Genomic DNA, 9,437 nt, shown 5'->3' on the forward strand with positions numbered 1-9,437 from the left:
CCCTCCAATCCTTCTGGAAGTGTCAAGACAGGGGCAGAAGTCAATCTACCTTTCAACTCTTGGACACTACATTCACAAGCATCAGTCCATTGAAACTTTGTTGATTTCTGGGTCAGCTTTGTGAGTTGTGCAAAGATAGAAGAAAAATCTTCCACAAATCTCCTGTAATAACCTGCTAAGCCCAGAAAGCTACGAACCTCCGTAGGGGTTATGGGCCTTGGCCAAGTATTCACGGCCTCAATATTTTGGCTATCTACTCGAATACCATTGGTTGTAACCATGTGCTCAAAAAACGTCACTGAGTTCAACCAAAACTCACACTTAGAAAATTTTGCAAACTACTCTCGAGTTTGAAGAGCTCTAAGGACAGTACGCAAATGATCCGCATGTTCTACCTCGGATCTAGAATACACCAAGATATCGTCGATGAATACAATCACAAATAGATCTAGGAAGGGTCTGAACACATTGTTCATCAAATCCATAAATACTACCGGTGCATTAATTAGCCCAAACGACATCACTCAGAACTCGAAATGACCATATCTTGTTCTGAAGGCTGTCTTAGGGATATCTTTCTCCCTAACTCTCACTTGATGAAAACCATTTGGCGCCTTGTAATTGATCAAACAAGTCATCAATCCTCGGAAGAGGATATTTATTCTTAATCGTCACCTTATTCAATTGCCAATAATCGATGCACATTCTCAAGGAGCCATCTTTCTTTCGGACAAACAATACGGGTGCTCCCTACGGGGATGAACTAGGCCTAATAAAGCCTTTCTCAAGCAAGTCTTTCAATTGCTCCTTCAACTCTTTCAATTCTGCGTGTGCCATTCTATAAGGGGGAATAGATATAGGCTTGGTGCCTGGCAACACATCAACGGCAAAATCAATCTCCCGCTCAAGAGGAAGGCCTGGAAGCTCTTCTGGAAACACATTCAAAAATTCATTCATCACGGGAACTGACTGAAGAGTTGGCGATTCCGCTTCTACATCTTGAACCCGAACTAGGTGATAAATGCAACCTTTTGTGATCATTTTCCTTGCCTTTAGATAGGAAATAAACCTACCCTTTGGTGACGCCGTATTCCCTTTCCATTCTAAAACTGGTTCTCCCGAAAATTGGAAACGAACCGTTTTCATTCTACAATCAACATTGGCATAGCAAGAAGCAACCAATCCATGCCCATAATAACATCAAAACCCACCATTTTTAACTCATGCAAGTCAATCATGGTACGACGATCACAAATCACAATTACACAATTTTTATATATTCGGCTAGCTATTACCGATTCACCAATGGGTGTGGACACCTCAAAAGGTTTGATCGACTCCGGTTTGACTTTAAACCGACTCGCAATATATGGAGTAACATATGACAACGTGGAACCCGGATCAATCAAAGCATATACATCACGAGAGAATACCGATAATATACCTGTGACCACATCAGGAGAAGACTCAAGATCTTGGCGTCCAGCCAAAGCATAAATACGGTGCTAAGGACCGCTAGAACTGGGAACTCTCCCTCTACCTCTACCATGGCCGACTGGCGTATGTGAACCTTGCCCCATAGGGCGTACAGATGCTGAAGACCCGGTTACCGACCCTGATGGCTGGGTCCTACCTCTACCATGAACTGAGGGGCAATCACGCATAATATGGCCTGGTCGACCACATGAATAGCAAACATCTGAACCCGATCGGCATGGACCCCAATGTAACTTCCCACACTGGGAACATCGTGGCACGTGTGATCTCGCCTGACCCGAATCACCTCTAAATCGAGATCCCAAAAAGCTCTGACTCGGCCCGGAATGAGTGGATCTATCGAATCTCTGGCCTGAAAACCGTGGAGGCACACTAGTCGTGGGGTGGCCTGAATGCCTAGAAAACTGCTGTCTGTGCCCACATCTGAACTCACTTATCGGACCCGAAGATTTGTCCCTCTTGCCATGTCCCCTATCATGCTCATGTTCACTTCTTTGCTGTTGTAGACTTTCTTCCAAATTTTGAGCATGGGCCTGAATGCGTGAAATATCCATGTTGTCCTGAAGGGACGCAGTCAAGCACCTATCCATCAAATGTGGCCCTAGGCCCTTCACAAATCGGTGCACTCGGTCACCCATATCCGCTACCATAGCCGAAGCATACCTAGCCAAAGAATTGAAGCGGAGACTATACTCTAAAGCACTCATGCTACCTTGCCTCAAATTCAAGAACTTATCGTCTCTAGCTCGCCGAACTTCTGGAGGCATATAGTGTCGGAGGAAAGCATCAACAAATTCTTGTCATACCGGGGGAGGTGCATTGGCTCCCCGTGAAGCCATCCAAACTGTGTACCAATGGATCGAGACATCCCTCAATCTCCATGACGCTAGCTTCACCGATTCGGTGTCCGAAGCATGTATCAACCGAAGCATCCTCAACATACCATCAATAAAATTTTGAGGGTCCTCATCCGGCTTTGAACCAAAGAATTCCGGAGGATTTAAGCTAATGAAGTCACGGGCCCTTGCACTAACAGCCCTATCACCTTGCCCTGTACTTTGCCGCTGAGTCTGGGCAGCAACTAATTAAGTAAGCAAATGTATGGCCTCTTTTACATCTTGGCCTGAAGCATCCGGTGGAGGAGCCGGAGGTGCTGGAGCTGGGGTTGAGGCTTCCTCACACTCCTCTAATATAGGTACTGAACGGGAGGAATAAGATTGAGCCGCACTCTGAGGCTCACTTTCCTCTACTACCGGTGGCGGTGCTCTTTCAGCATGCTTTTCTGCCACCATCTTACCCTGTTGGGCTGCTGCAGCCTTTCTCTTTACAGGCATTTCTGAAATACACAACATACGGTTAAGGAACAAGAAGTTCTTATATCATAGCTCTATCATACGATTCTTAAGAAGAAATAAGGTCATTTATTCCTAAAATGCCCGCAGCTTCTTGTTTATAAGTGTGGCGCGCAACACACCCAAAACCAAGATTCTACTAGACACGGCTCGTAGACACCCCCTAGGACTGAACTGCTCTGATACCACTTTTGTCACGACCCGACTAGGGGCCGCGACGAGCACCCGGGCACCCCTTAGCGTACCTTTACACTTACATCTAGGTGAGCCACATATATATACATACATTTCTATTCATCAATCATACTAGTCTCATTGGACGACAATACCTTTATATATCATCATTGGCATCTATGCCATATCAATGTACATAAGCCGACAAGGCTAACCAAATGATATACAAAATATAGGCCGACAAGGCCAGACATATCTAACCATATACACATGTCTATGAGCCTCTAAGAAGAGTGTGTCATATCATATAGGCGGGACAGGACCCCGCTATGCCCATAATTATGTACACAAAAAAATCAATACCAAAAGCTAATCTCCGAATGAAATGGAGCTCCGCCATGTAGTCCCTGAGAATGTAGCTATGGATCAAGTCTGTCTCCCTGTGCACCTGCGGGCATGACGCAGCGTCCACAAACAAAAGGACGTCAGTACGAAGAATGTACTGAGTATGTAAAGCATGATCAATATCAACATAGAAGCATAAGATACAGCATAAGAAATAGCATAGGGTGGGAGATAGTAATATCATCGTCATAAGCACTTACGTGTCTTTCATAGGAACTTTCCATTTCTAATGCGTAATTGTGTACATACATCCGTATTCGTATCCGTACTCATTTACATTGCGTCTATAATCGTATTCATATACATAGTCTTATTCATATTCATATCTGTATCATGTTCGTATTCATACACATATCTATATCATTTACATATCCTTTACATAGCATGCCCGACCACGAAGGTTCGGTGTTTCATACATACTTGGCCAACCAATGCCCAAGGTTACACATACCTGGCCCTACCAAGGCTTCAGGGTTATCCGTACCATCTGCAGAGGTGTGTGCGCGTTACATAATCATATACATACTCTACCCGGCCTTATGAGCTCGGGGTCCCATAATAGTCATACATAGATACATATACATAATAGCACATAAGCATCTTTATTATTAACCTCACTATCGTCATCGCTATTACCATTATAGTCGTCATCAATATCATTATCACTATTATCGTCATTCATTACATCTATCTTTGTAGGCTTACTCGTCATATGAGGAACTTAGCACAATCGTAGCATATCGAGAATCATGAGCTTAATAGCTCGGAAGGTCGAATCATTTGAAGGACATCATAGACTTATAGAAGATTCAGATGATTGGTCAAAGAACCATGCCTCATGAAAGAAGGGTTAGCCTTACATACCTTTCCGTTAAACTATTTTACCACTTGCGCGTTCTCCTCTCGCGCTCACGTTTCTACCTTCATTAAAGTCATACTATCATTATAAATCGATAGCTAGCATACACGGCTAACACTTGAGAAAATCGGACAGCATCTCCTTTATTTATACGGCATTCCTCCATATCTTATATCAACTCCCAAACATCAATAATACATTTACAATATCATAACAATAATCTTTATTCATCCACATTATCTATATTTCTCACTCGCTTCCATTCACCCATATCCATGGTCATAACACACGACTAAGTTCATTCACATACATTGCCTATCCCAGGTTCTCAACTTCATTTGTAACATATTTATATCACAAAACATCAAGAATCATGACTCAATTCAATCTATTACTCAAAATGGCACTATTCCACATTCATGACCCATTTTTCTATACCTTTCTACAATCCAAGTATTTCAACTCTCAAATACCTTAAACAACATAGAAATACCATAAATCTTACCTTAGATATTGTAGGAACAAGCCTTGGTTTGTAATACTTCACTTGAGCAAAAACCCTAGTTCATCTCCAATGAGATTTCTTGACTTGAATGATCTTTAATGGGTTTTATTACACTTGATTCACTTACTTTATGTTGTTGATCACTACTACCTCTTGAATTCTTCTGGAATAAATGTAGAGAGATGTTTTAGAGATAAGGGGTGTGATATGGAAGTGAAATGAAATAAAACCTGGATCCTTTATTTAATGAACCATTCAGTCCCCGACCAGGTATACGGACCAACATACGGTCCGTACATATTATACGTGCCGTATGTTTGGCCGTATGTTTGGTCCAGAGAAGTATGCCATTTTGGGATGATTATACGGTCCTAACATACAGACCGTATATTTTATACGGCCAGTATGTTTGGCCATATAATCCCCAGTATTCCGAAGCTCATTTTCGTCGACTCGTTTGGTCTCCAATCCTTATGGAACCTTCTTAACACTTGTTTAACACCTCAATACCAATATAAGGGATGTTATCATTCTTCTCCAGGACATCATTAAATCCTCGTTAACTCGTTACCCGTAATTCCTTTCCGATAACTATCGTATGCCTTGCCTTCTCTTGGCCAACTTTCTTCCCTTATCTCAAACATCTTTGAAATCTTAATTAGGGTTATCGAATGTCATTTTATTACTTATTGAAATACCGTATACTCGTACTCTTCACTAGTCTATTCACTTGTGCATCAACGGAAAATTTCCGAGGTGTAAGAAAACATGAATTTGAGTTTGTGTTGAGACGTAATCTAACTTTAGTCATGTTGTAAATATGATTTTAAGCTAAAACGTTGTTGTAAGGATATTAGTTGGTGGTGAGATTGTATTGAGGATATTATACTTGGTATAATTGGAAGAAAGTGTATAAGTGCTGTATACAAAGCGTATATTAGGTTGTTTTGATGTAAATCTTAAGGTGAGTGGTGTTGTGGTATTAAAGAGACTTATATAAGATTGTTGTTGTGTTGTTTGCTGCTAGGTGTACTGTAGTGACTAAGGAGGAGATTAGAAATCCTAGCCCGACAGCCTCATTGTGGGATTTTATTGACGACTCGAGGTATGCTAAGGCTAATTTTGCTTCTTTTGGTATGATCCTTATGAACGAAACGTAAACGAAACGCTACTCCAGAATGATTCCATTCTTAGCAGCTAGGGATATTCCGTGTTGATTCATCTTCTAGAATATTTGTTTTAGTAAGTCCTTCTTCAGATTCAGCATGATTCATAGAGTCGCTTGTTAATGAAAATGATTGTAGACATCCCTTTTTTGGGAGCGCTGCGTTTCATGCCCGTAGGTTCAGGTAGATAGATTGATGATCCACTTCCGTAGGTTGCCGCTCAGCTGATATTGGAGCACTCTTCTTTTTTTGTAGTTGTTGTTGTGTTGAGGCACGTTATACTTTTGTGTAAATATGGGTATGGCGAGGCTCTGTCCCGACCTTGTTATGTCGTGTACTCCAGTAGAGGCCTGTAGACAGTTATGATATAGTTAGATGTTGTATGGCCCCCTCGGCCTATATTGTTTGATGTATAGTATTCCATGATGGCCTTGTCGGCTTGCACAGTTCTGTCCAGTGTAGTTATATAGTATGTCTTTTCGGGCTCATCCCTTTTCAACATATTTCTCATATGATCTAGCAGATTTCCATCTGATGACCTTCAAGATCCACCTTGTTTATGATTATGATAAAATAGTATGTTTAGTGGTGCTCGGTAGGTAGGGCTCGGGAGCTCGTCATGGCCCTCCGGTTTGGGTCGTGACAAACTTGGTATCAGAGCAGTTCCATCCTAGGGTTGTGTCACGACCCGACTAGGGGCCGTGACGGGTACCCGGGGCTAACCACCGAGCACCACTCATTTCCTTACTCGTCATAGTTATTATGCACTTCTTTACCATTCATATACTCATAATCATAAGACAACCATTTTTCATTTGAAATCATAATTAATTTTATGTACATAAGCCATTCGGCTATCAAAATAATAATAATAATAATAATAATAATAATATATATATATATATATATATATATATACATATATATATATATATATATATATATATATATACAATCATAGCATCGTGAGACCATACTACCCACACATACGTATCTATGAGCCTCTACTAGAGTACTAGACATATGGACGGGACAAGACCGCGTCGTGCCCAAAATATACATATATACACAAAAGAATAATCAAAGGCACCTCTGGAACAATGGAGTGCTCTCAAGTCAGCTAACAGCTCCTACGAGTCTGGATCAAGCTCACCTCCCTATCTACCTGTGGGCATGAACATAGCGTCCAAAGAAAACAGACGTCAGTTCAAACATTGTACTGAGTATGTCAGACAAGAACGAAATAAACATAATAGAAGAATCATGAGCCATAAGAGGAAGGTTTAACCTGCATGAGTTTCATAGGTGAATGCATTTCATACATATATCGTATATTTATATAATTATAGTACATATGCATCACAACGCATATATCGTCACATCATAATCCTCATCGTTAACCCGCGTCCGGGTAACCATCATATGTCGCCCACTAGTGGTGATCATGTCCGGCCCTCTAGGCACGGTGTAATCATAAGCAGCCCGCCTTAGCGGTGACATGTTCGGCCTCTTGGGCGTGGTGGAATCATAAGCAGCCCACCTTAGCGGTGACATGTCCGGCCTCTTAGGCACGGTGGAATCATATCGTCATATACCCATCGTAACTCAACATTTTCATACATAGCATAGGTATGTTATAAACTTACATTATTGATCATCTCATAGACATATCATGACTTAGTACCATTATAAATTTATCATTAAGATCATGCACTAGAATTTGAAGGAAACTATGTCTATATAGGGGTGACATAAGGTCGTGAACCCCCGATTATATTATGGGGTAATCATCAACATCATATCTCACCTTGAATGAACTAACAATTTAAGGTGAGTGTACGCAAAGAGAAGCATCGATGAAACCATACTTAGAATTATTAGCTTCATGGACATCTTATATTACACTAGGATTCCTCATACTTATATTCATCATCATCATTATCATGCTCGTATCGTATTTCCTTTCTTAATCATGTGTGTATGTAGCTTTGTATATTCATGGACTCATAGTCTCCATCGTATAGGATGATCATGGAAAATTAGGAAGATTCATGCCTTACATGGAAAGGATTAGCCTTACATACCTTTTTTCGTTTAACTAATCTATCGCTTGCTTGTTCTCCTTCGATGCCCACGTTTCTACCTTCAGGAGAAGTCGCATGAACATTAGCTAATCGATTACTTAAACGTGCTTACTAAAGCTAAAGAAAATTGGGCAGCATTTCCTTTGTTTATACAACTTTTCCCATATTCTATATCAACTCCCAAACATTCATAACAACATTCACAATATAATAGACAACAATGATCATTCATCTACATTATTCGCATTTCGCAATTCCTCTTCAATTTCTCCATAATTATGGTTATAGTTCACTATCACGTTTCCTCATATATAATACTTATTCCATGGTATAATTGTCATTCACAACATACTCACAACCACAACATACCAATATTCATAATTCAATCCAAACCTTCACCCAACAATGTCACTATTCCCACATTTATGACCCATTTCCTATATCTTTCTACAATCCAAGTGTTTTTAACTTTCAACACCTTAAACAACCAATAATGATCATAAAACTCACCTTAGATAGTGGATGAACAACCCTTGAGTGGGAATTCTCTTATTGCACAAAACCCTAGCTCACTTCTTTTGGGATTTCTTGACTTAGATGAACTTTGCTATGTTTTCTACACTTGATTTTTGTGGGTTTAATGTATTTGATCATATATTTCTCTTGGTTTATTATGGATGAATACTGGAGAGGGCTCTAGAGAATTCTTGAAGAGTGGAGAGTGGAAATGAAATGAAATAAAATGAGAGAGGGGTCCTTATATTAAATCTTGAAATCTGTCCCGACCAAGCTATACGGACAAACATACGGTCCGTACATTTTATACGGGACGTATGTTTGGTCCAGTGAATAATGCCTCTCTTGGCTAAACATACGCCCTAACATACGGCCAGTATAATTTATACGGCCAGTATGTTGGGCCGTATAATGCCCAGCTGTTCCGATTTCGTTCTCGTCGACTCGTTTGATCTCTAATCCTTATGGAACCTTCTTGACACTTGTTTAACACTTCAATACCAATATAAGGGACGTTATCACTCATCTCTGAAAAATCTTTAAGCCATCGTTAACTTGCCGCCCATAATTCTTACCCGACACGCAACATATCCCTTACTTTCCTTGACAACCTTCTTCCCTTACGTCAAATGTCTTTGAATCTCGATTAGGATCATCGATTGCTATTTCTTTCTTACCACAACATCGTATACGTCGTGCCCGTCGCTAGCCTATTCTGTTACACCTGGTAAAATTCCCCGTTAATGTACAGTGAATAAGCTAGCGAAGGGCGTGACGTATACGATGATTTGATAAGTAAGAGATGGCATTTGATGATTCCAATTGAGATCTAAAGGCATTTAACGGAAATGAAGAAGTTTGTCAAAGGAAGTAAAGGAT

Source organism: Lycium barbarum, chromosome 3, assembly GCF_019175385.1.
Source record: "Lycium barbarum isolate Lr01 chromosome 3, ASM1917538v2, whole genome shotgun sequence".
Classification (NCBI taxonomy): Eukaryota; Viridiplantae; Streptophyta; class Magnoliopsida; order Solanales; family Solanaceae; genus Lycium; species Lycium barbarum.